Here is a 27907-nt window from a genome sequence, read left to right on the forward strand (position 1 = left end):
AATGGTTTCCCGTCTGCTGACGTAAAACCCCTCGCTTGCCAAATGGGTAAAAAGTCTGTTCGGCTGTTGCAGGTGTAACTGCTGTCTGAATGAATTTCCACCGCTGGGGGAAATGATTCTGGGTGCAATGCTACATATGCTAGGGCACTTAGTCCAGCTATTTGTGCTCCTTCTGATCCTTCTGGTTTAAATGGGGTTGTTTCTAGAACCCTGATATGAATCTTGTCATTCATGTGGAAAGAATTTGAAATAATACTGGGCGGCCTGCTGGTGGCGCTGTCCAGGGAGAGTATAAATACTCGGGCATGGGCCCAGCTTGCGCAGGACGTTCTTTAACAGGAACTAGTGAAGGACACAACTCGATCTCCATGTTGAAAACCAGTTGATTAAAGCCTTGTTTAATACTCAGACCAAGTGCCTAATAGTTTTCTTACATCAAACCCTTTTCCCATCCTCGGTTATAGTTACCACTCCGAATCCTGTACCCTGTTGTCCTTCCCGTATTGATGATGAACCATCTACGTAAACATGAGTTTTAATTCTTATATTGTTATCACCCTCCCTTAATTTTGTCTGAAAGGGACTGGTCAGGGCACTTGATGACAAAATTTGACACTCATGTTGGTCCCTGGGGTATAACGTGTTTTGTGCTAGGCTAGTTTTCTTTGGCTCATATCGAATATGGATATCCCTTCCTCATAGGAGTAGGGTCCATCTCGCTATTCATTGTGAACTAACTGCCCCTTCTTTCAAGTTTCCATCCAGGAGCATTTTAATGGGAGTATGCGGGGCGAGAATGATCAAAGGGTTAAGTCCGACTGTAGGGGAGAATTTATGTACGGCCCAAAATACACTGATTAAGTTTTTCTCACAGGGTGAGAACACTGTTTCTACGGGGGGTCAGAACTCTGGACGCGTAACTGTCAAAATCGCGACTCCGAGTAAGACTCAAAAACACAAGCAGTACCGTCAGATTGTTAGTTTATTTGTTTTACTTGCACAAGGGGAGTGTTACCTTGTCAAAGGCTAGGCCAACAACTCCAAAGAACATCAGCGAATGCAGAATATTTATACACTCAAACAAGCAAGCGTTCCATATATCACGTGTAATGGTATTGTATCATTTTGCACAGAGTAAGAGTTTGCACAAGGATAATCAAAAGGTCAGCAGGACAGAAATATCTCCAGACAAGGTTATTTAATCATATATCCTGTCAGGAGGTTCTGTCTGAATCTTGTTACCAAAATGATCAGCTTACTCATGTCTGAATCTTGTTACCAAAATGATCAGCTTACTCAATAGTTTTGCTTCTTTGTCTAGCGACAATCATTAATAGTTTATCTATTCCATAGCCTTATGCCTCCCTTGTGCTAGTCACAGAATCACAGAGTCACAGAATCACAGAAACCCCACAGTGCAGATAGAGGCCATTTCGGCCCATCGAGCCTGCACCGACACATATCCCACCCGATCCCCGTAACCCCTACACCAACACATATCCCACCCTATCCCCGTAACCCCACATATTTTAATCCCCCTAACACTAATGGTCAATTTATCATGGCCAATCAACCTAACCCGCACATCTTTGGATACAGCTGTTATCACATCATCAATGTGGGTGGGTATTTTGAAAGGTCTCTTGGTCCTAGACACATTGTGACACATTTGCTTCTATGCTTTAACTACAACCTAAGCAAGTTTGTTCTTTTAACCCCTTGATAGCTTATTTTTACTTGGCCATTTTATTCTACCCAGCATGCTAAGTATAATGTCAATTTCCACATTCCCCCCTTTTGTCCTAACTAGGACAATAATCTAATCAGATCTGGATTTTTTGGAGCCTTTCTAACTCCATGGCTTCTGCCTTTTCTGAAAGGTATGTAAGGCTACATCTAGTTTCAATTTTATATTTCTCAGCCAATCCATCCATCTGAACCTTATAAGTTCCTCCGCTAGTATCTTGTCCATCCCTTAATCCATTCTTAGTCCCATTTTGTTGAAACAGCCAATATGCCATTTCATTGGAATTAAAGGGGATAGGTCTTAATGGAATTCCCCCCTTCGTATGGATGGGCACCTGTGTGCATACCCAACAACTGGAGGCATTAGTTCCCCTAGCATAAGAGTAAGACATATACAAAAAGGTGTTAACATGCAATTCGGGCATTACAGGTATTATAAGTGTCACAAGGAAATATAGTCCTAATGTTCATTTCCATTTACTGATGGGGTTGGCGATTCCTCTTCCTCGGGTTCTGGGGCTCTTTTGCAGTGCGAGGTGTGGATCCATGTTGGTCTCTCTTTCACCTTTACAGCAGTGTTGGTGGTTAACAGGATCTGGAACGGACCCTCAAATCTTGGGTGAAGGTTACTCTTTCTCTTGAACACCTTTACGTAGACAAACTCGCCGGGCTCCAAGCTATGGCGTCTTCCTTCGGCAGGGTCAACTTGGGCTTCTTTTACCTGCGAATGGAAACTATAAATACATTTTGTTGGAGCAATGCAATAGTTTAGCATATTTTCTTCCATTTTGTGAATGTCCATTCGTTTAGCAGTAAACGGTGCGGAAAAAGGCAATCGTTGGGGACGTCCCATGATGATTTCATGTGGTGATAATCCTGTTGTTCTATTTGTTGCTGACCGCATTACCATCAATGCTAGGGGTAACAGTTCGACCCATTTGAGTCCAGTCTCATCACATAGCTTAGCTAGCTTATTTTTCAACATTCCATTATATCGCTCCACCAGCCCGGCTGACTGTGAATGGTAGCTGCAGTGAAAATGCTGATTGATTTGCAAAGCCTTACACATCTCTCGCATAATTGTCCCAGTAAAATGTGACCCATTGTCACTCGAGAGATGTACAGATATACCAAATCGTGGTACAATTTCCTTTAACAAATGTTTAGCGACAGTAACAGCATCATTCTTTTTACATGGAAAAGCTTCAACCCATTTAGAAAACACATCTATAATAACCAATACATACTTAAAACCCATACATGCGGGTAATTCAATAAAATCCATTTGCAAATTCACAAAAGGTCCTGTTGGATTTGGGTGGGAGGCAGACTGTACCTTCTCCGTTTTTCCCGGATTCATCATCTGACAGGTAGTACACTTTTCACTAATTTGTTTTGCAATTGCCGAAATACCCGTTGCGTACCATGTCTGTGCGGTATAGTCTGCCATCCCCCCTTTGCCTGCATGTGTGAAAGTATGAACACAGCGGGCAATCCATGGGAGCAAAGATGCCATGGAAGGAGAGCAGCGAAGATTCACCAGGTTGATACCTGGGATGGCAGGAATGACGTATGAGGAGAGATTGGGTCGATTGGGCTTATACTCACTGGAGTTTAGAAGATTGAGAGGGGATCTCATCGAAACCTATAAAATTCTGTCAGGCCTGGACAGACTAGATGCAGGAAGGATGTATATGATGGCTGGTGAGTCCAGAACCAAGGGTCATAGTCTAAGGATAAGGGGTAAGCCATTTAGGACTGAAATGAGGAGGAATTTCTTCACCCAGAGAGTGGTGAACCTGTGGAATTCTCTGCCACAGAGGGCGGTGGAGGCCAGTTCATTAAGTATATTCAAGAAAGAGTTGGATATATTTCTTAAGGCTAAAGGGATCAAGGGATATGGGGAGAAGGCAGGGACCGGGTACTGAATTTGGATGATCAGCCATGATCTCATTGAATGGCGGAGCAGGCTCGAAGGGCCAAATGGCCTCCTCCTGCTCCTATCTTCTATGTATCTATGTATCTATGTATCTGTATGCCACCACGCGGCCGTCATGGTGAACCCACACTCCCTCAGGTGTTTTATCACATTGATCTTGTGCCCAGGCTAACACCTCCTCAGTACTGGCCTGTGACTGAAAGGCCAATACATCATCCAATGTGGGCGGCAAATGAACGTGTTTTGTGTTTATAAGAACATAGGCTGACACCTGGGAACCTTTATCTGACAAAGCAGCACCTTTTGCAGCCCTGTCAGCCCTGTCATTGCCCAATGCAATTTGGTCCTGATTGCCTGTGTGTGCTTGACATTTAATAATAGCAATTTTACGTGGACACTGGACAGCACGTAAAAGATTGTCAACTTGTTCTGCATTCTTGATCGTTGAGCCTGCGGAGGTCAAGTAACCCCTAAATTTCCAGATCTGTCCATAATCATGGGCAGCTCCAAAGGCATACCTTGAATCTGTATAAATATTAACAGTTTTGCCTGTGGCCAAGGTACATGCTCTTGTGAGCGCGAATAGTTCAGTTTGTTGTGCTGAAAAGGAGTTTGGTAACTACATTGCCTCTACAGTTGAATTGTCCGTCGTGATGGCGTAGCCACTGTGGGAAGTGCCTTTGTCATCTCGGAGGGCTGAGCCGTCGACGAAATATATTAAATCTGGATTTTCTAGCTGTGTTTCACTTAAGTCCACTCGGGGTTTGGTGACCAGCTGGGTTACCGTCTCACAGCAGTGGGGTGTGCCATCCTCAATGGTCGGGAGGAGCGTAGCTGGATTTAGGGTTGTGCATCGCTTTATGGTCAAGTTTGAATTGGACAGTAATTCTACCTCGTACCTAATGGTACGTGCTGATGTTAGGTGCTGAGTGGCGCATTTGGTTAACAGCACCTCGACAGAGTGTGGGACATGTAGTACTGTATGATGATTTAGAGTCACCTCGACAGAGTGTGGGACATGTAGTACTGTATGATGATTTAGAGTCACCTCGACAGAGTGTGGGACATGTAGTACTGTATGATGATTTAGAATCACCTCGACAGAGTGTGGGACATGTAGTACTGTATGATGATTTAGAGTCACCTCGACAGAGTGTGGGACATGTAGTACTGTATGATGATTTAGAATCACCTCGACAGAGTGTGGGACATGTAGTACTGTATGATGATTTAGAATCACCTCGACAGAGTGTGGGACATGTAGTACTGTATGATGATTTAGAGTCACCTCGACAGAGTGTGGGACATGTAGTACTGTATGATGATTTAGAGTCACCTCGACAGAGTGTGGGACATGTAGTACTGTATGATGATTTAGAATCACCTCGACAGAGTGTGGGACATGTAGTACTGTATGATGATTTAGAATCACCTCGACAGAGTGTGGGACATGTAGTACTGTATGATGATTTAGAATCACCTCGACAGAGTGTGGGACATGTAGTACTGTATGATGATTTAGAGTCACCTCGACAGAGTGTGGGACATGTAGCACTGTATGATGATTTAGAGTCACGTCGACAGAGTGTGGGACATGTAGTACTGTATGATGATTTAGAGTCACCTCGACAGAGTGTGGGACACGTAGTACTGTGTGATGATTTAGAGTCACCTCGACAGAGTGTGGGACATGTAGCACTGTATGATGATTTAGAGTCACCTCGACAGAGTGTGGGACATGTAGTACTGTATGATGATTTAGAGTCACCTCGACAGAGTGTGGGACATGTAGTACTGTATGATGATTTAGAGTCACCTCGACAGAGTGTGGGACATGTAGCACTGTATGATGATTTAGAGTCACCTCGACAGAGTGTGGGACATGTAGCACTGTATGATGATTTAGAGTCACCTCGACAGAGTGTGGGACATGTAGCACTGTATGATGATTTAGAATCACCTCGACAGAGTGTGGGACATGTAGTACTGTATGATGATTTAGAGTCACCTCGACAGAGTGTGGGACATGTAGTACTGTATGATGATTTAGAGTCACCTCGACAGAGTGTGGGACATGTAGTACTGTATGATGATTTAGAATCACCTCGACAGAGTGTGGGACATGTAGTACTGTATGATGATTTAGAGTCACCTCGACAGAGTGTGGGACATGTAGTACTGTATGATGATTTAGAATCACCTCGACAGAGTGTGGGACATGTAGTACTGTATGATGATTTAGAGTCACCTCGACAGAGTGTGGGACATGTAGCACTGTATGATGATTTAGAGTCACCTCGACAGAGTGTGGGACATGTAGCACTGTATGATGATTTAGAGTCACCTCGACAGAGTGTGGGACATGTAGCACTGTATGATGATTTAGAATCACCTCGACAGAGTGTGGGACATGTAGTACTGTATGATGATTTAGAGTCACCTCGACAGAGTGTGGGACATGTAGTACTGTATGATGATTTAGAGTCACCTCGACAGAGTGTGGGACATGTAGTACTGTATGATGATTTAGAATCACCTCGACAGAGTGTGGGACATGTAGTACTGTATGATGATTTAGAGTCACCTCGACAGAGTGTGGGACATGTAGTACTGTATGATGATTTAGAATCACCTCGACAGAGTGTGGGACATGTAGTACTGTGTGATGATTTAGAGTCACCTCGACAGAGTGTGGGACATGTAGTACTGTGTGATGATTTAGAGTCACCTCGACAGAGTGTGGGACATGTAGTACTGTGTGATGATTTAGAGTCACCTCGACAGAGTGTGGGACATGTAGTACTGTATGATGATTTAGAGTCACCTCGACAGAGTGTGGGACATGTAGTACTGTATGATGATTTAGAGTCACCTCGACAGAGTGTGGGACATGTAGTACTGTATGATGATTTAGAGTCACAGTTTGTGCTTGTTGTACAGCATAGTAAACGGCAGCGAGTGCGGGCAGGCATCCCGGCAGACCTCTGGCTACTGGGTCCAATTGGGTACTGAAATAGGTGATGGGTCGCTGATTGCCTCCATGGTTTTGGGTGAGGACTGATTGAGCAAAGCCCGATCTGTGGTGGACGAACAGATGAAACGGCTTCTCGTAATCGGGGAGCCCCAGGGCAGGCGCAGAAACTAGGGCCTGTTTGAGTGAGGCAAAAGCGTCGTTTGCCTTCTGGTTCCAGACCAAGGGACCGTCCTCTGAGGGCATGGAGATGTCTAGAAGTGGTCGTACTAACTCTGCATAGCCAGCAATCCACTGTCTACAATATCCTGACATGCCCAGGAAGTGCTTCATTTCCCTCTTGGTGGTGGGCAATGGGGCTGAGCATATCGCCTGCACTCTATCTTGGGCCAATTGACGAGTGTCACGGAACAGTTCGTGACCCAAATATCGGACCCTTTCGGACACAAACTGCAATTTTGATTTTGAGACCTTATGGCCTTTTTGGGCCAAAGCCTGTCGCAATATCAGTGAGTCAGTTTCACAGGTTTGCTTATCGGGTGAAGCCAATAGCAAATCATCTACATATTGGACGAGGGTTGAGCCTGCCGGCAATACAACATCTTCTAAGTCCTTTTTCAGACATTGGGAGAAAATTGTTGGGCTCTCAGTATAACCTTGTGGGAGTCTTGTCCATGTATACTGAGTTCCCTTGAATGTGAAGGCGAATAGGAACTGTGAGTCCTGATGAATTGGAATAGAAAAGAAGGCCGAACATAGGTCGATGACCGTGTAGTACAGTGATCCCACAGGGATACTTGTTAAAATAATTGCAGGGTTTGGCACCACTGGATAGATGGGAAAAACGGACTCATTCACTGCTCGAAGGTCCTGTACAAGCCGCCATTTATCGCCATTGGCTTTCTGGACCGGGAGGATAGGGGTGTTGCAGAGACTTCTTGTTGGTATTATAATGTCCTGGTCAAGTGAGGACTTGATTACTGGTTCAATGCTGCTGCTTGGGAGAAAGGATATTGTGCCTTTCTTGGGAGTGGGGACTGCAGGATTGAGGGTAACCTTGTAGGGTTGTGCAGTTAACATCTTTCCGACCTCATTGGGGTGGCTAGACCATACTTACTTGGGGATTTGACTCAGAAGTTTCTCGACTTCTGGTAGGAGCGGGAAGTTATGGATGTCCAACACCCTTGCCTCAAATTTGCCTTCGAACAGCAGGCTTGTCTGCAATTCCACCCCGTATCCCTGCTTTTCTTCATACTGGACCAAGGTACCCTGAGGCACTCGCCACTCTTTTTCTATTCCTAGTCCTCCCATTCTTTTAACCATTGGTCCCAAGTCCCTTGGTGCATGTCCTTGTGCCACCACTAGGGTGCAATGTGGTTTACTGTCTTTTTCTTCAAACAGGTCCCATGCTTCCATGGGTAAAAGAACAGCGGCGGCTATGCCTTCGGGACCAATTAAAATTTTCCGAATTTTCAGCAAATATCTGTGTTGCGGAACGGGCTTATAATATCTTTGTGGTATTTGTCCATTCCTGTCTCATCATAAAAGGCTGTGCAGTGGAGCTCTGTATGCCAATGGCCCAAATGCAATTGCTTCTGGTATTCGGACACCGATCTAAGGACAAATTGGAGGGAGCCTATAATAGTTGACAACGTTTTGCTAAGACCATCTTCACAAATCTGCCATGCGTATAGGACCGGGGACAATTTGATCTGTAGTGGGTGCATACCACATCTGTCTACGGGAACATGGACTTCAAGTCCTTTTTCAGAGCAAACAATCATTGCCTTCATTTTGCAAAGTAAGTCTCTTCCTAATAAATTCACTGGTACTTCTTGAAACAGTAAAAAGGTATGTTGATTCCTGTAATTATCTACTTGCACATTGAGGGGTTCTGACCACGTCATGGTCTGAGTGACTCCTGACAATCCTACACAACTGGCACTACTGGCTGTACACGGAATTCCTTCTGCATATTGTTTTGTAAACACTGAATTGGTGGCTCCCGTATCTACCAGAAAAGGAATTTCTTTTCCCTCCATATTTATTATTAAGGTGGGCTCTTCTGTCATATTGGTTGAAACTGCAGGCAATCGTACTAGGGGTAATTGCTTTTGGGCAATCTACGGGTCAGGTCCCAGGCGTCATGCTGAATAGGGTATATTTAAACTTTGTCCACTTTGATTCTGGGTCGCATTTTGTGCTCCCCATGGGTTGTGGACTGAAAAATTCGCTTGAGGGCGGGTGTGAGCCTGCGTTTGGGTAGAACCGTTTCCCTGGGTAAATTCATTACCTTGTCCCCCATTTTGTTGTAATTGCCAGTTTTGCTGTTGTTGTTGGCATGGTGGGCAAGGGCAATTGGCTTTCCAATGTCCCATTTGTCCACAATTATAGCAGCTTGTACTTCCCCCACCTTTGTTCCACTGACCCCCTCGTCCCATACCTCCTCTATTTCTATCTCCGAATCCTCTTTTGTTTCCAAAACCTCGGCCCCTTCCCCTATTTTGCTGGGGGTACTGTTGGCCTTGGTAATACATGGTGGGTTCAGTGGTTTGTTCCAAAAGAACGGTGACCTTATTCTTCGATTCGGAATTTCTTTCCTGTAAGTTTTTCAATATGGCCACCAACTCTGGGAGGTTTTTCTGTCTCCATCCCAGGCAAACCAATTTTAGAGGGTCTTTTAATTCTGGTCTAAGGCCATTTAATAATGCGTTGACCATGGGTGCTTTTTGGGATTCTATTGGCAATCCCGAATGTTGGGCCATTATTTCCTCCAATCTTTCTACATAATCTTCTATATCCTCATCCTTTTTCTGGGTTGTTTCCATAATTTTTGCCCAATTAGTCTTCGTTGGGAATTTAGCATGCACTGCGGCCCAACAGTTATTCCAGAAATTAGCATCGGGCATGGTAGTAGGACCTGGGTTTTGTGACCCTCGATGGTCCCTAGATCCTTTAAACCCATCGTCCCCTTCCTCAAAAGCCTTACATTTTGAGTCTTTCATCCAGGCTTTAAACAATTGTTCCGCATCCAGAATACTTGGTTCATGACAGAGAACAATGGTCCTTAGTTGGTCTATGGATTTTTCTCGGTCTAATCGGGGATCTGGGAGCCCATCTACCATGGCTCTAAGTTCGGCAGCAGTCCATGGTCTATGTGTAAGGGTGAGGTATCTTTTAACTGGTTTATGGTAATTCACCTGGTCAGCAGCCTTTTGCTGCTGCACTCTAAACCAATTTACAAACAGCGGTTTCGAATCGCTACCCCTCCTTCAGTTCTGAGTGGAGGAACTTATAATTAATGATATTAAAACGGACAAGTGGTTTGGATGAGAGAAAAATCAAGTTTTATTACCTAAATAAACTACAATCAAAAGAATAAACTATACCACACGAACACAGTAATTACAGTAAAACTATATAACAAGGGGTTGCAGATGGCGAAAACGAGGGATAAATGACTCCAATGTTACTTAAACAATCTTAGCAATTCCCTAAAATCACCACCCCCTAACTCCTGCTAGGTTGCCTTGACGAGGAGTCAGAACACCCTGCTCACCTGCGGTCCAGCGAAGTAAAGAAGAGTGATAGCTTCTCAGCAGCTATCTTTATACCTGGTGAGGTCCTGCCGTTCTGCCCTGCAAGGGCTGTGTGCAAAATTCCCCACCCAAAGGGTTCAATACACAAGAGAAAGCTGTGATTGGCTAACTCAGAGTGGTTAGACTGGGTTAATGTGTCTTCCGGAGCTCCCTGGGCTGAAACAAAAGGGAAATACAACTGCTCTATTGTCCAGAATGCTAGGTGATTTAGACCCATTCAATTCTTAAGCAGATCCCATTCAAGATACAAAAGTTTCTTCTGCAGTTTAGATGTATCCACTCGATATACAAATAAATGCTAATAGCATTCGATTGCTTTGTAAACAAAGCATTGTCCTTTGTCTTCGGCCATGTGGTGACAGCCATTTTTATCCCTGGAAATTTAAAAGCACAACGCCCAGGGGTTCTTTAATCAAAAAAATTAATCTTCAGAACTGTAAATTATTGCGAATTCTTACATATGGACCCCTATCGGGTCTCCACCAGCTGAGTTGTTGTTAGGAAAGTACCTAAGAGGGTACATACTGGTGGGTGTTGATGTGGATGGATCACCGGACCCTTGACTAGGAGTGTAGGCAGCCGGGCCGTCCCCCCCTTTCGCCATTTGCCTGTGGTTGAGGGTTTTGTGTTTCATCATTGTCTACTGGGGGTGGGGGTGGTAGAGCTGGCAATCTATCATTGTTACCAACAAGGGGGTTATTATTATCAGGTGGTGCTACGTAAGGTGGAGGCAGGGGTAGATATCCCGGCCAATCATCATCTACTTCATCCTTTTCCTCTGCAGCCCAACGAGGGGCAGCGGGCTTGTTTCTTTGTGCACTTCTTAGTACCATTTGCTTTTGGATACATACATCCCCTTTACCTTCTTCGACTCGCTTTTTCTCACTACGTCCTGCGTTACTAGCTTCAATACTTCGTTCGCGTCTTTTCTCAGCTTCCCGTTTCCAATCTGCAAATGCCGACCAGTTTACTTTCTTTCTACCACTTCTCCCTGGGTCCCTTTCTAAGAGACACCCCTCAAGACACGTTATTCGGTCTAGATTAAATGTACCATCCGGTGGGAATGGCCTTTTCCCCTTTTTGGTCCATTTTACCCATTTGGGTAAGTCATCTACTGATGTCTGACCACAATTCTGGAGCATGTAACAGGCAGGTGTGCCTTTTTCTGGTATTTTACTTGCTCTGGCTCCCATTTTTATTGGTTGAGGTTATCACAAGTATTTGGTATCACAATCCCTCCATTCTAACCGAGTTTTCTATGCCCACTTCACCTGGCCGTCACTTGACCAGTCTGGGTGTGTGGGATATACTGCTGAAAACGGATTGACGATTCCCCGATCACTTTTTACTCTCTACCAATTTAAGTGTTCCTAAGACCCAACCTCCCCTGTTGAATCCCCTGTTATGTTTTTCCAAGAGCTCACAGACAATGGGCCAGAAATTAGGATCGGGAGCTTGCCGCGCGTGCAAGCCCCCGATGTGCACTCACCCGACGCGCCAACATCTGAAGCCTGGGCCTGCTTGCATTTCCTGTCACAGGCCCGGTTCAGCTGTCGGCGCGATGTGCTTACCTGATCCAGCGGCGTAGTTAGTGCGATGTGCTGGCTGGGATCAGGTGAGCACTGTGCAGCCAATCAGGGGAGGGGAAACTCATTCATGAGTTTGATAGTAAAGACTCTCAAACTCATGAAAAGTACGGGCGCCCAAAAGACTAGTTTAACTTTAATTAAAATTTAAAAAAAATCCCAATAATTAAATAAACTATAAATAACTTAAGAAAAACTATTTAAAACAATTAATAAAATTTTTGAAAAAAATAAATTTTTACGAAATCGGGTCTAAAAATAAACTTACCTTACTGTAAAGTCCTTAAAAACAATGAAGCTGTGGAAAAAATGTAATAATTTTAAATAATAGACCACTTACCTTCAAGAATCCACTCCTTACGCCTCCTTTTTTCATTTCTAAAAAGTTCAGTCCCTTGCACACGCGCAAACCTGTCAAAAAGAAGGAAGTTCAACGGGTGCGCGCAGAGTCCTGTGCGCACGCGTTGGACCTCTTAACCCCTTGGTTCGATGCAGAGGAAATGCCGGTTTCCCGCGCATGCGTTGTGCATGCTGGAATCCGGCACTTCCTCCGGCCACATGCGTGAGTACACTGTCCGTACTCACGCATTGGGACCGGAATTACTGGCCCATAATAGTAGCACAATAATACAAAGCTAAAAAAAAATTACAGAGATGACAAAAAAATTGCAAACACACAGAGGAGTATACAGATCATAATTCTTATACTCTAACTAAACAAATAGCCAATTCTCAGTCAGCGTTGTACGCCCCTACAAACTGAGTCCTTAACAGAAAACTTATTACTTTAAAATCCTGTCTTTCAAGGATGAGCGTCCCTTTTTACTTTTCCTCTATATCAAGGATATCTCTCCCTTTCTTTCAAGGGTAATCGTTTCTTTCCTTCAAGAAACAGGGACCTCTACAGACGTCTCTTCTTACCTTCCTTTCAACAATCTGCCCGGCCTGTTTTCAGGGTTCAGGTTTTCGAAATCTGTCTCCTTTTACTGTCAAGCTGAAAGAGGAAGTGATAACAAAAATTTCAACACAACCCTGAAATGAGTCTTAACAGATCGCAGTACTCCCGCCGAGACTAACAGACTACACCACTGTACTGTCCAAGGAGGAACCCCTTTGGTGACTAAGCGCCACTGATAACTGACCAGTTAGGGTCCGCTCTTAGAGAGTCATCGTGTTCTTGTCCATTTACTCACCGGTAGGTAGTAAGCGATCTCGGTGGAACCTCCAAGTTTTACTGTCGAAATCGCGACTCCGAGTAAGACTCTAAAACACAAGCAGTACCGTCAGATTGTTAGTTTATTTTTACTTGCACAAGGGGAGAGCTGCCTGGACAAAGGCTAGGCCAACAACTCCAAAGAACATCAGCGAATGCAGCATATTTATACACTCAAACAAGCAAGCGTTCCATAAATCACGTGTAATGGTATTGTATCATTTTAAACAAATTAAGAGTTTGCACAAGGACAATCAAAAGGTCAGCAGGACAGAAATATCTCCAGACAAGGTTAGTTAATCATATATCCTATCAGGAGGTTCTGTCTGAATCTTGTTACCGAAATGATCAGCTTACTCATGTCTGAATCTTGTTACCAAAATGATCAGCTTACTCAATAGTTTTGCTTCTTTGTCTAGCGACAATCATTAATAGTTTATCTATTCTATAGCCTTATGCCTCCCTTGTGCTAGTGAGTCAATACAGCTGTTATCACATCATCAATGTGGGTGGGTATTTTGAAAGGTCTCTTGGTCCTAGACACGTTGTGACACATTTGCTTCTATGCTTTAGCTACAAACTAAGCAAATTTGTTTTATAACGCCTTGATAGCTTATTTTTGCTTGGCCATTTTATTCTACCCAGCATGCTAAGTATAATGTCAATTTCCACAATGGGACAGTGTAGAGGGAGCTTTACTCTGTATCTAAACCGTGGTGTACCTGCCCTGGGAGTGTTTGATGGGACAGTGTAGAGGGAGCTTTACTCTGCATCTAACCCGTACTGTACCTGCCTTGGGATTGTTTGCTGGGACAATGTAAAGGGAGCTTTATTGTGTATCTAACCCATGCTGTACGTGCCCTGGAAGTGTTTGATGGGACAGTGTAGAGTGAGCTTTACTCTGTATCTAACATGTTCAGTACATTCCCTGCGAGTGTTTGATGGCACAGTGTAGAGGGAGTTTTACTCTGTATCTAACCTATGCTGTACCTGCCCTGGGAGTGTTTGATGGCACAGTGTAGAGGGAGCTCTACTCTGTATCTAATCTGTGCTGTAACTTCCTGGGAGTGTTTGATGAGACAGTGCAGAGTGAAATTTATTGTGTATCTAACCCGTGCTCTACCTGCCCTGGGAGTGTTTGATGGGACAGTGTAGAGGGAGCTTTGCTCTGTATCTAACCTTTGTCGTGTCTGTCTTGTGAGAACTTGATGGGACAATGTAGAGGGAGCTTTACTCATTATCTAACTGGTGCTATACCTGCCTTGGGAGTGTTTGTTGGGACAGTGTAGACGGAGCTTTACTTTGTATCTAACCCTGCTCTATCTGCCCTCGGAGTGTTTGATGAGACAGTGTAGAGGCAGCTTTACACTGTATCTAACCTGTGCTGTACCTGCCCTGCGGGTGTTTGATGGGACAGTGTAGAGGGAGTTTTACTCTGTATCGAACCCGTGCTGTACCTGTACTGTGAGTGTTTGATGGTGCAATTTAGAAGGAGCTTTACTCTTTATCTAACTTGTGCTATACCTGCCCTGGGAGTCTTTGATGGGACAGTGCAGAGAGAGATTTACTCGGTATCTAACCCTTGCTGAACCTGCCCTGGGAGTGTTTTATGGGACAGTGTAGAGAGAGCTTTACTCTGTATCTAACTCATGCTGCCCCTGCCCTGGGAGTGTTTGATGGGACAGTGTAGAGGGAGCTTTACTCTGTATCTAACCCGTGCTGTACCTGCCCTGGGAGTGTTTGATGGGACAGTGTAGAGGGAGCTTTACTCTGTATCTAACCCGTGCTGTACCTGCCCTGGGAGTGTTTGATGGGACAGCGTAGAGGGAGCTTTACTCTGTATCTAACCCGTGCTGTACCTGCCCTGAGAGTGTTTGATGGGACAGTGTAGAGGGAGATTTACTCTGTATCTAACCCGTGTTGTGCCTGCCCTGGGAGTGTTTGATGGGACAGTGTAGAGGGGGCTTAGCTCTGTATCTAACCCGTGCTGTACCTGCCCTGGGAGTGTTTGATGGGACAGTGTAGAGGGAGCTTTACTCTGTATCTAACCCGTGCTGTACCTGCCCTGGGAGTGTTTGATGGGACAGTGTAGAGGGAGCTTTACTCTGTATCTAACCCGTGCTGTACCTGCCCTGCGAGTGTTTGATGGGACAGTGTAGAGGGAGCTTTACTCTGTATCTAACCCGTGCTGTACCTGCCCTGGCAGTGTTTGATGGCACAGTGTAGAGGGAGCTTTACTCTATATCTAACCCTTGTCGTGTCTGTGTAAGAATTCGCAATAATTTACAGTTCTGAAGATTCATTTTTTTGATTAAAGGATCCCTGAGCGAGGTGCTTTTAAGTTTCCAAAGATAAAATGGCTGTCACACCACATGGACAAAAGAGGCTTGGAATGCAGCTTTCTGTCTGGAAGTAAGGTTCAATGAAGACAAAGGACATTGCTTTGTTTACAAAGCAACTGAATGCTATTAGCATTTGTTTAGATACACCTGAAACTGCAGAAGAGACGTTTGCACCTTGAATGGGAAGCGTTAACTTTAAATGGGTTTCCAATCACCCAGTACTGGACTATAGAGCAGATGTATCCCCCTTTTGTTTCAGCACAGGGAGCTCTGAAAATCACATTAACTCAATCTAACCACTTTGAGTTAGCCTATCACAGGGGAATTTTGCACACAGCCTGCAAGGCACGGATATGAGGGGCTCACCAGGTATAAAGAGAGATGCTGAAGCCAGCTTTTTCTCTTGACTTCCTGGGACGATAAGGTGAGCTCTCTCTCTCTCTCTCTTCGCTGGACCATGTGAGCAGAGATTTTCTGACTCTCAACAAGGCAACCTAGCAGGAGTTAAGGGGGGATGGTGATTTAAGGGAATTGCTAAGATTGTTTAAATACATTGTAGCCATCGCACCCCTCGTTTTTGCCGTGTGTACCCCCTTGATATATAGTTTTACAATTTTACTGTGTTCGTGTGGGATAGTTTGATATTGTGATTGTAGTTTCTTTTAGTTAATAAAGATTGATATTTTTCTCTCATCCAAACCACGTGTTCCGTTTTAATATCATTAATTATAAGTTCCTCCACTCAGAACTAAAGGAGGGGTAGTGATTCGAAACCGCTGTTTGTAAATTGGTTTAGAGTGCAGCAGCAAAAAGACTGCTGGCCAGGTAGATTACCTTAAACCAGTTTAAAGGAAGCCCCCGAAATCCTTACATCTGTCTTGTGAGAACTTAGTCATAGAGTCATAGAGTTATACAGCACGGATAGAGGCCCTTCGGCCCATCGTGTCCACGCCGGCCATCAAGCCCTGTCTAATCTAATCCCATATTCCAGCATTTGGCCCGTAGCCTTGTATGCTATGGCATTTCAAGTGCTCAGCCAAATGCTTCTTAAATGTTGTGAGGGTTTCTGCCTCCACAACCCTTTCAGGCAGTGAGTTCCAGACTCCAACCACCCTCTGGGTGAAAAAGTTCTTTCTCAAATCCCCTCTAAACCTCCCGCCCTTTACCTTGAATCTATGCCCCCTAGTTATTGACCCCTCTACTAAGGGAAAAAGCTCCTCAGCATCCATCCTATCTATGCCCCTCATAATTTTGTACACCTCAATCATGTCCCCCCTCAGCCTCCTCTGCTCCAAGGAAAACAAACCCAATCTGCCCAGTCACTCTTCATAGTTGAAGCGCTCCAGCCCTGGTAACATCCTGGTGAATCTCCTCTGCACCCTCTCTAACGCGATCACATCCTTCCTGTAGTGTGGTGACCAGAACTGCACACAGTATTCCAGCTGTGGCCTAACCAGTGTTTTATACAGCTCCATCATAACCTCCTTGCTCTTATATTCAATGCCTCGGCTAATGAAGGCAAGTATCCCATATGCCTTTTTTACCACCTTATCCACCTGTTCCGCCGCCTTCAGGGATCTGTGTACTTGCACACCCAGATCCCTCTGACCCTCCGTCTTGCCTAGGGTCTTTCCATTCATTGTGTATTCCCTTGCCTTGTTAGTCCCCCCAAAGTGCATCACCTCGCACTTTTCCGGGTTAAATTCCATTTGCCACTGTTCCGCCCATCTGACCAACCCATCTATATCGTCCTGCAGACTGAGGCTGCCCTCCTCGCTATTTACCACCCTACCAATTTTTGTATCATCCGCGAACTTACTGATCATACCTTTTACATTCATATCCAAGTCATTAATGTAGACCGCAAACAGCAAGGGACCCAGCACCGATCCCTGTGGTACCCCACTGGCCACAGGCTTCCAGTCACAAAAACAACCTTCGACCATCACCCTCTGCCTTCTGCCACTAAGCCAGTTTTGTATCCAATGTGCCAAGGCACCCTGGATTCCATGGGCTCTTACCTTCTTGACCAGTCTCCTGTGCGGGACTTTATCGAAGGCCTTACTGAAATCCATGTATACCACATCCACTGCGTTACCCTCATCCATACACCTAGTCACCCACTCAAAAAATTCAATCAAATTAGTCAGACATGATCTTCCCTTGACAAAGCCATGTTGACTATCCCTGATTAATCCTTGCCTCTCCAAGTGGAGACTGATTTTGTCCCTCAGAATTTTTCCCAATAATTTTCCCACCACTGATGTTAGGCTCACTGGCCTGTAGTTCCCCGGTTTTTCCCTACTACCCTTCTTGAATAATGGTACTACATTAGCGGTTCTCCAGTCCTCTGGCACATCCCCTGTGGCCAGAGAGGTCCTGAATATATGTGTTAGAGCCCCCGCAATCTCCTCCTTTGCCTCACACAGCAGCCTGGGATACATTTCATCCGGGCCTGGGGATTTATCCATTTTTAGGCCAGCTAAAACCGCCAATACCTCCTCCCTCTCGATGTTAATATGTTCGAGCATATTGCAGTCCCCCCGCCCTATTTCTATGTCTACATCGTCCTTCTCCATAGTGAAAACAGATGCAAAAAATTCATTTAGAACCCCTCCTACATCTTCCGGCTCCACACACAGATTGCCACTTTTGTCCCTAATGGGCCCTATTTTTTCCCTAGTTATCCTCTTACCCTTAATATACTTTTAAACATCTTAGGATTTTCCTTTATTTTGCTCGCCAGTGTTATTTCATGGCCCCTCCTTGATCTCCTAATTTCTTTTTTAAGTATCCCCCTGCACTTTTTGTACTCCTCTAGGGCTTCCTCCGTCTTTAGCCTTTTGTATCTACCAAAAGCCCTCCTTTTTTTCCTAATCCATTCTCGTATATCCCCTGACATCCAAGGTTCCCTGTGGTTTTTGGAACCACTCTTGACCTTTACGGGAACATGTTGCCATTGTATGATCTCAATCTCCCTTCTGAAAGCCTCCCATTGCTCCGATGCGGATTTTCCTACAAGTAGCTGATCCCAGTCCATTTTGGCCAGATCCTGCCTTATCCTATTAAAATCGGCCTTCCCCCAATTTAGAACCTTTATTTCCGGCCCATCCCTGTCCTTTTCCATGACCACCTTAAATCTTAACATATTATGGTCACTATCACCAAAGTGCTCACCTACTAGCACTTTTTCCACTTGGCCGGCCACATTCCCTAGAACTTGATGGGACAATGTAGGGGGAGCTTTACTCATTATCTAACTGGTGCTATACCTGCCTTGGGAGTGTTTGTGGGGACAGTGTAGACGGAGCTTTACTCTGTATCTAACCTGTGCTGTACTTGCCCTGGGAGTGTTTGATGAGACAGTGTAGAGGGAGATTTACTTTGTATCTAAACCTGCTCCACCTGCTCTGGGAGTGTTTGATGAGACAGTGTAGAGGCAGCCTCACTCTGTATCTAACCTGTGCTGTACCTGCCCTGGGAGTGTTTGTTGGGACAGTGTGGAGGGACCTTTCCTCTGGATTTAACACGTTCTGTACCTGCCGTGGGAGTGTTTGATGGGACAGTGCAGAGTGATCTTTACTCTGTATCTAACCGTGCTGTACCTGGCCTATGAGTGTGTGATAGCACAGTGTAGAGGGAGCTTTGCTCTGTATCTAACCCGTGCTGTACCTGCCCTGGGAGTGTTTAATGGGACAGTGTAGAGGAAGCTTTACTCTGTATGTAACCCATGCTGTACCTGCCCTGGGACTGTTTGATGGGACGGTGTAGAGGGAGTTTTACTGCGTATCTAACCCGTGCTGTACGTGCCCTGGAAGTGTTTGTTGGGACACAGTAGAGGGAGATTTACTCTGTATCTAACCCGTGCTGTACCTGCCCTCCGGGTGTTTGATGGGACAGTGCAGAGGAAGCTTTACTCTGTATCTAACCCATGCTGTAACTGCCCTGGGAATGTTTGATGGGACAGTGTAGAGGGAGTTTTACTCTGTTTCTAACCTATGCAGTTCCTGCCCTGGGAGTGTTTGATGGCACAGTGTAGAGGGAGTTTTACTCTGTATCTAACCTGTGCTGTACCTGCCCTGGGAGTGTTTGCTGGGACAGTGTAGAGGGAGCTTTACTCTGTATCTAACCCGTGCTGTTCCTGCCCTGGGAGTGTTTGATGGGACAGTGTAGAGGGAGCTTTACTCTGTATCTAACCCGTGCTGTTCCTGCCCTGGGAGTGTTTGATGGGACAGTGTAGAGGTAGCTTTACTCTGTATCTAACCCTTGCTCTACCTGCCCTGGGAGTGTTTGATGAGACGGTGTAGAGGCAGCTTTACTCTGTATCTAACCTGTGCTGCACCTGCCCTGGGAGTGTTTGATGGGACAGTGTAGAGGGAGCTTTACTCTGTATCTAACCCGTGCTGCACCTGCCCTGGGAGTGATTGATGGGACTGTGTAGAAGGAGCTTTACTTTGTATCTAACTCATGCTGTACCTGCCCTGGGAGTGTTTGATGGGACAGAGTAAAGGGAGCTTTACTCTGTATCTAACCCCGTGCTGTACCTGCCCTGGGAGTGTTTTGATGGGACAGTGTAGAAGAAGCTTTACTCTGTATTTAACATGTGCTGTACCTGCGGTGGGAGTGTTTGATGGGGCAGTGCAGAGATATCTTTACTCTGTATCTAACCCGTGCTGTACCTGGCCTGGGAGTGTTTGATGGGACAGTGTAGAGGGAGCTTTGCTCAGTATCTAACCCATGCTGTACCTGCCTTGGGAATGTTTGATGGGACAGTGTAGAGGGAGCTTTACTCTGTATCTAACCTGTAATTTCCGTGTGTAATTGAGACACAGACTGCAGAAGTTGGTTATAACAGGTGTGTGCTGAATGGAGACAAAACTGGAACTACTATACAAAGTTACTGCACAGGTTTATATACAGGGGTGGTCACTACTGGTACTGCAGTATACAGAGGCTGCAGAATATAGTTCCTTCTTCAAGGTACATACACTGCAATTCCTCCCCTTTTAGCTAAACAGTACATAACATTCGATTAATAATTAAATAACATATTTACAATTACAGTTGCTATATACAATTAGCTGAAGTTAATCAATTATAAATTCAGTCTTTGAGGAGGCTTCCTGATTCTGTCCGGATAACGCCTCTTTGGGTTATCAGGTTCTTCTGGCAAAGTTGATTCGGGATCAACGTCGTTGTTTGGTTCATCTGCTTCCAATATCACCGATTCTGAGGTAGATGCAATTGGTACTTCGGTTTCATCACCAGGTGTATAGGATCGTGGTGTAGATTTGACGTTTTCCAGTGACTCTAGAATCTGGTCAGCATGGCGTCTTACAATGCTCTCTCCAACGTCCACGGTATACATTAGAGGTCCTTGCCGTGTGCAGATCATTCCTGGCTGCCATTTCTCTGTGCGGTAGTCCCGGGCCAAAACTGGTTGACCTATCTTGAAACTCCTAGTTGGCCTTTCATTCATATTCTGAAACTGCCTATTCTCCACATCTCTTCTGATGTTTGGCTTAACCAAATCCAAGCGGCATCTTAGTCTTCGATTGAAGAACATCATGGCTGGAGTTTGGTTGGTAACCGCATGTGTCGCATTCCGGTAGGCAAACAAGAAGTTATCCACCTTGTGTTGTAGGGGTATGTCTTCATTACACATTGCCTTGGTAGCCTTCTTGAATGTTTGAACAAACCTCTCGGCCAATCCATTAGTGGCTGGATGATATGGGGCGGATGTGTAATGCTTAACACCATTGTTCTTTAAGAACCTCCGGAACTCTTCAGACACAAACTGTGGTCCATTGTCGGAGCAAATCTGTTCAGGCAGCCCATTTCTGGCGAATATGGTTCGTAAGACTGTGATAGTTTTTTCTGTGGTGGTTGAGGACATTTTTATTACCTCTGGCCACTTTGAATGTGCATCCACCGCTATTAAAAACATTGAGTCCATAAATGGACCAGCAAAATCAATGTGTACCCTTTGCCATGGAGATGAGGGCCACTCCCATGGATGTATAGGGGCTTGTGGTGGGGCGTTTTGGACCTTCTGGCATCCTGTACAGCTCTTGGTCATCTCTTCGATTTCTCTATCGATTCCCGGCCACCACACAAACGCTCTGGCTAAGTTCTTCATTTTTACCCCTCCCAGATGACCCTCATGAAGCTCATTGAGCACTCTATCCTTCAATTTGGGTGGAATTACTACTCTGGATTCACACATCAAGGTTCCTCGGCACACTGACAGCTGTTCTCTTCTTGGCGAGAATGCTGGCAACAGTGGTTCGCCATGTGCTGGCCATCCCTTCACCGTTAAATCATAGACCCTGGAGAGTGTCGGGTCATTTCGTGTTTCCTTTACTATGTTTGCATTCGTCACAGGGAGACATTCGACTATGGTCGAGTGGAATATCTCCACAGGATCCACTGCAGGTGCTTCTTCCACCGTCGGCAACAGTAGGCGCGACAATCCATCAGCATTCCCATGCTGTTTAGTTCCTTTGTACTCGATGTCATATTGGTGTGCCCCTAGGAAAAGGGGCCACCTCTGTAGCCATTGTGCTGTCATTATCGGGACGCCCTTCTTAGGGTTGAAAATGGAGACAAGAGGTTGATTATCAGTTAGTAGAGTAAATTTCTGTCCGTGCAGGTAGTGATTGAACTTCTTCACCCCCCACACCAGGCTGAGGGCCTCTCTGTCAATCTGGGCGTAGTTACGCTCGGCTGCAGTTAACGAGCGTGACGCAAAAGCTATCGGCCTCTCTGAACCATCGAGGGATTTATGTGACAGTACCGCTCCAACGCCGTAGGGAGACGCATCACACGCCAGTCTTATCGGTAGTGATGGGTTGTAGTGAGCCAATACTTCTCTTGAAGTGATCAGGCCTTTACACTTCTGAAAGGCCCGCTTACATTCATCGCTCCATTTCCATGCTACTCCAGTTTGTAGCAGGGCGTTCAGTGGGTGCAGAATTGTGGACAAATTCGGCAAAAACTTATGGTAGTAATTCACCAATCCGAGGAATGACCTCAGTTGCGACACATTTTCAGGCGCTGGAGCCTTAACTACCGCTTCAATTTTGTCAGGGGACTTATGTAACCCCTCTTCATCAATCACGTGGCCACAATACGATATTTGTTTCTTAAAAAACTCACACTTGGGGCGATTGGCTCGTAGCCCATGTTCTCGTAGTCTAGTGAGCACCTGCTCTAGGTTGGCAAGGTGTTCGCTGTCATTTTCACCTGTCACTAGGATGTCGTCCAAGTAACACTGAGTCCCCGGAATCCCTTGCAGGACTTGTTCCATCGCTCTTTGCCATATAGCCGGAGCTGATGCTACTCCGAATACCAGTCGATTATACTGGTATAGACCTTTGTGAGTGTTTATCGTGAGATATTTCCTAGAGGATTCTTCAACCTCCATCTGCAAATATGCTTGCGCTAGGTCAATTTTTGTAAAACGTTTCCCTCCAGATAGTGAGGCAAAAATATCTTCTATCCTCGGAAGAGGATACTGTACTGTGTGAAGGACTGGGTTCACAGTCACCTTGAAGTCCCCACAGATGCGAACCTTCCTTGGCTCCTCAGACTTATTGTTTAACGTTTTCTTCATGACAGGAACGATGGGTGTCGCCCACTCGCTCCAGTCTACCTTAGATAACACGCCTGCATTCTCCAGATTCTCCAGCTCTGCCTCGACGGCTGGGCGAATTGCATATGGTACCGGTCTTGCTTTGAAAAACTTGGGAATTGCATTCTCTTCTATTTTTATCAAGGTGGTTACGCCTTTAAGAATTCCCAGTCCTTGTTGAAATACCTCTTTAGCGTTAGCTAAGATTTTTGACAATCGTCCAGGTGTGACGTCGTCATCCTTTTTACCAGCCACAGTCAGTGCCTGAATGGCGTGCCAGTCTAAACTTATCTTTCTGATCCATTCACGTCCCAATAACAGTGGTCCTCCATCTTGCAGTATGTACAGATACAATTTCTGTATTTCCTTGCCGTTGTATTCGACAGGCACCCTTATTTTCCCTCTGGAGTATACTTTCTGCCCCTTATATGTCTTCAAGACAATGGATGTGTCTTTCAAGGGTATGTGTGAGAGTAGCCGCTCGTAGTCTCGTCGATTCATGATGGTCAGGGCTGATCCTGTATCCAATTCCGTTTTGACTTGGGACCCTGCTATCATGAGGGTGACCCAAATGGTTCGGTGATCCTCTTTTGCGAATACGTTGTGTAGTTTGAGACAGCTTAGTCTCTTGTTCCCGGATTCACTATCGCTCTTCTGGTCTTCGGAACTACTGTCCGTCATCTTTTGTACTTTCCTGTACTTTTCCTTAGTAGTCTTTTTGTTGTCGTTAGTCTTCTTCCCGGACCTGCAAACTCATGCAATGTGTCCCATCTTTCCAAATTGCCTGCATGTTTTGTCCTTGGACCAGCAGTCCTTCTGGTCATGGGTTGTTCTGCCGCAGCGATAACATTTTTCAAATCCCCGTGTCATTTCATGGGTGCCGTATTCCTGTGGCTTTTGCTGTATTTATGCAGCTCCCCTTGCTGCTGCTTCGTACGATACTGCCACGCTGAAAGCCTTATCTAGCGTCAGCTCTTTCTCTGAGAGTAACCTCTTCTGGGTTCCTTCACTCAGGAGTCCACAGACAAATTTGTCCCGTAGGGTATCTGCCAGACCTGCTCCGAACTGGCAGTGCTTTGATAGCTTGCATAGTTCTGTAAGGTAATCAGCATTGCTCTCATCTTTATGCTGATTTCTCTTGTGGAATTTAAATCTTTCTGCTATCAGCAGCGGTGTAGGATTTAGGTGTTCCTGTAGGATATCAACAATTTTGTTAAAACTCTTCTCCATCGGTTTGACTGGAGTGATCAGGTTCCGCAATAGGCTGTACGTTCTTGCGCCCATTAAGTTTAGTAGTACCGATGCCTTTTTCTCATCGGCTACTTCATTTGCCTTGCAATATACTTCGATGGTCGAAGGTTGCTTTTGTGACTGGAAGCCTGTGTCCAGTGGGGTACCTCAGGGATCGGTGCTGGGTCCCTTGCTGTTTGTGATCTACATAAATGATTTGGATGAGAATGTAAAAGGTATGATCAGTAAGTTCGCAGATGACACGAAAATTGGTGGGGTGGTAAATTGCGAGGAGGAAAGCCTCAGGCTACAGGACGATATAAACGGGTTGGTCAGATGGGCGGAAAAGTGGCAAATGGAATTTAACCCTGAAAAGTGCGAGGTGATGCATTTTGGACGGACAAATAAGGCAAGGGACACAATGAGTGGTAGGACCCTAGGAAGTACAGAGGGTCAGAGGGACCTTGGTGTACATGTACATAGATCCCTGAAGGCAGCGGAACAGGTAGATAAGGTGGTTAAAAAGGCATATGGGATACTTGCCTTCATTAGCCGAGGCATAGAATATAAGAGCAGGGCGGTTATGATGGAGCGGTACAAAACGCTGGTAAGGCCACAGCTGGAGTACTGTGTGCAGTTCTGGTCGCCTCACTATAGGAAGGATGTGATTGCTTTGGAGAGGGTGCAGAGAAGATTCACCAGGATGTTACCTGGGATGGAGCGCCTCAGCTATGAAGAAAGACTAAACAGGCTGGGGTTGTTTTCCTTGGAGCAAAGAAGGCTGAGGGGGGACCTGATTGAGGTGTACAAAATGATGAGGGGCATAGATAGGGTAGATAAAGAGGAACTTTTCCCCTTAGTAGGGGTGTCAATAACAAGGGGGCATAGATTCAAGGTAAGGGGCAGGAGGTTTAGAGGGGATTTGAGGAGGAACTTTTTCACCCAGAGGGTGGTTGGAGTCTGGAACTCACTGCCTGAAAGGGTGGTAGAGGCAGGAACCCTCACAACATTCAAGAAGCATTTGGATGAGCACTTGAAATGCCATTGCATACAAGGCTATGGACCAAATGCTGGAAAATGGGATTAGACTGGACAGGGATGGATGGGCGGCGCAGACACGATGGGCTGAAGGGCCTCTTTCTGTGCTGTATGACTCTATGACTCTATGACTCTTTCCACATACGTGGTCCAGTCTTCTATTGCATTATCAAAGGCAGTGATATTGCCAGTCTTCGGCATCTTGGAGATCTAAGATGGCGCCTCCCGTGCTTTGCCTTCTTCCCCGATTGAACAAAATGGCGCCTCCCGTACTTTGCCTTCTTCTCCGCTGGATTAAGATGGCGCCTCCCGCGCTTTCTGCCTTTTCCGCTGCTGCCAGCGCTGTTGCTGGCGTTTTTATGCCTTGATGGCGACGCCCTATGGTCTTCACGTGCTTCCCCCTGTGCTGCTGCCAACGCCACTCTCCGCGGTCCCTGTGGCAAACTGCAGCTCCTCGTGGCTTTCTGCACTTCTAATTTCTTTTTCTTTTATTTTAATTACTGTTCCCGTCGTCAGAGCAGACCCTATGGGACACTTCCCTCCCTCTTCTCGGGTCTGTACGCTGCCCGGCTTCGTAGCACCGGCCGCGCCCTGTGTGCTCCACCCTCTCTCTCTCTCTCCTCTTCCCGACAACGCTGCTCGGCCCCGTTGAAAAGCCACCCAATCGAGCTCCAGCCTGCCGCAGCCCAGGAAGGATCAGTGTACGACCTGCCCCCAGCCCGATTAGCTGGAACACCATAGACTGGATAACCAAGCCCAGCTCTCGACAGCCTCTCCTGCAAATCTTCGAATTCGATGAATCAGAGGGCGGTTGCCCACGGTCGACGCCCGTTTCTTCTGTTTGTTTTTTTTCTTTTTGGATTTCTTCCTTCTGGCCTCGACCTCTAATAACTTCGCTTCAGGGATGGATCCCCGTGAGGTGGTGCAGAACTGCAGGTAAGTTCGGATCTGTTCGTCGTCAATGTAATGTCCGTGTGTAAATGAGACACGGACTGCAGAAGTTGGTTATAACAGGTGTTTACTGAATGGAGACAAAACTGGAACTACTATACAAAGTTACTACACAGGCTTATATACAGGGGTGGTCACTACTGGTACTGCAGTATAAGTATACAGGGGCTGCAGAATATAGTTCCTTCTTCAAGGTACATACACTACATAACCCATACTGTACCTGCCCTGGGAGTGCTTGATGGGACCGTGTAGAGGGAACATAAGAACATAAGAAATAGGAGCAGGAGTAGGCCAATCGGCCCCTCGAGCCTGCTCCACCATTCAATAAGATCATGGCTGATCTGATCCTAACCTCAAATCTTCTATCACTCTGCATCCACCCGAACCCATGTGCTCTCCCGGGAGAGGCGAAAAACCAGATAAAAGACCCAATGGCCAATTTGGGAGAAAAAAATCTGGGAAATTCCTCTCCGACCCATCTAGGCGATCGAAATTCTTCCAGGAGATCACTCTGTCCCTATATTTTCTACAGTACTTACCTTCTGTAAAGGCGATCTCCACCCCAGCCAGGAACAGGAATAAAACCATCTCCTGAAATCTAACACAGAATTAGAACACAGTAGGAGCCGAACCAGGCTACACGACCCCTGGGCCCACTCCACTACCCACAGGGCCATGACCATTCCGAACCTAGACTCATATCCAATTTCCTGCCCGCTCCCCGTAACCATTAATTCCCTTTACTTCTCGGAAACTATCTATTTCTGTTTTAAATTTATTTAATGATGTAGCTTCCACAGCTTTCTGGGGCAGCAAATTCCACAAACCTACCACCCTCTGAGTGAAGAAGTTTCTCCTCATCTCAGTTTTGAAAGAGCAGCCCCTTATTTTAAGATTATGCCCCCTAGTTCTAGTTTCACCCATCATTGGGAACATCCTCACTGCATCCACCCGATCAAGCCCCTTCACAATCTTATATGTTTCAATAAGATCGCCTCTCATTCTTCTGAACTCCAATGAGTAGAGTCCCAATCTACTCAACCTCTCCTCATATGACCACCCCCTCATCCCCGGGATTAACCGAGTGAACCTTCTTTGTACTGACTCGAGAGCAAGTATGTCTTTTCTTAAGTATGGACACCAAAACTGTACGCAGTATTCCAGGTGCGGTCTCACCAATACCTTGTACAACTGCAGCAATACCTCCCTGTTTTTATATTCCATCCCCCTAGCAATGAAAGCCAACATTCCATTGGCCTTCTTAATCACTTGCTGCACCTGCATACTAGCTTTTTGAGTTTCGTGCACCAGGACCTCCAGGTCCCTTTGTGCCACAGTACTTTGCAGTTTCTTGCCATTAAGATAATAACTTGCTCTATGATTTTTCCTGCCAAAGTGCATAACCTCACACTTTCCAGTATTGTATTCCATCTGCCAAATCTCTGCCCACTTACTTAGCCTGTCTATGTCCCTTTGCAGGTTTTTTATGCCCTCCTCACTCACTACTTTCCGTCCCATCTTTGTATCATCTGCAAACTTTGATATGTTACACTCGGTCCCCTCCTCCAAATCGTTAATATAGATTGTAAAGAGTTGGGGACCCAGCACTGACCCCTGCGGAACACCACTAGTTACTGGTTGCCAATCTGAGAACGA

The 27907-nt window shown here is 45.7% G+C and overlaps 1 long non-coding RNA gene across 1 annotated transcript; it reads right to left on the bottom strand.

Moving 5' to 3' along the window:
- Positions 1–964: 964 nt before the first annotated feature.
- Positions 965–14463, bottom strand: LOC147091410 (uncharacterized). The gene is made up of 3 exons (XR_015075203.1): positions 13035–14463; positions 12763–12835; positions 965–2480 (listed from the first exon to the last, which is right to left on the bottom strand). It is a non-coding gene; the product is annotated as an uncharacterized LOC147091410 (long non-coding RNA).
- Positions 14464–27907: the final 13444 nt, after the last annotated feature.

This window comes from Somniosus microcephalus, unplaced genomic scaffold, assembly GCF_052327205.1.
Source record: "Somniosus microcephalus isolate GS21.2 unplaced genomic scaffold, FLI_Smic_1.0 unresolved_chr3, whole genome shotgun sequence".
Lineage (NCBI taxonomy): Eukaryota > Metazoa > Chordata > Chondrichthyes > Squaliformes > Somniosidae > Somniosus > Somniosus microcephalus.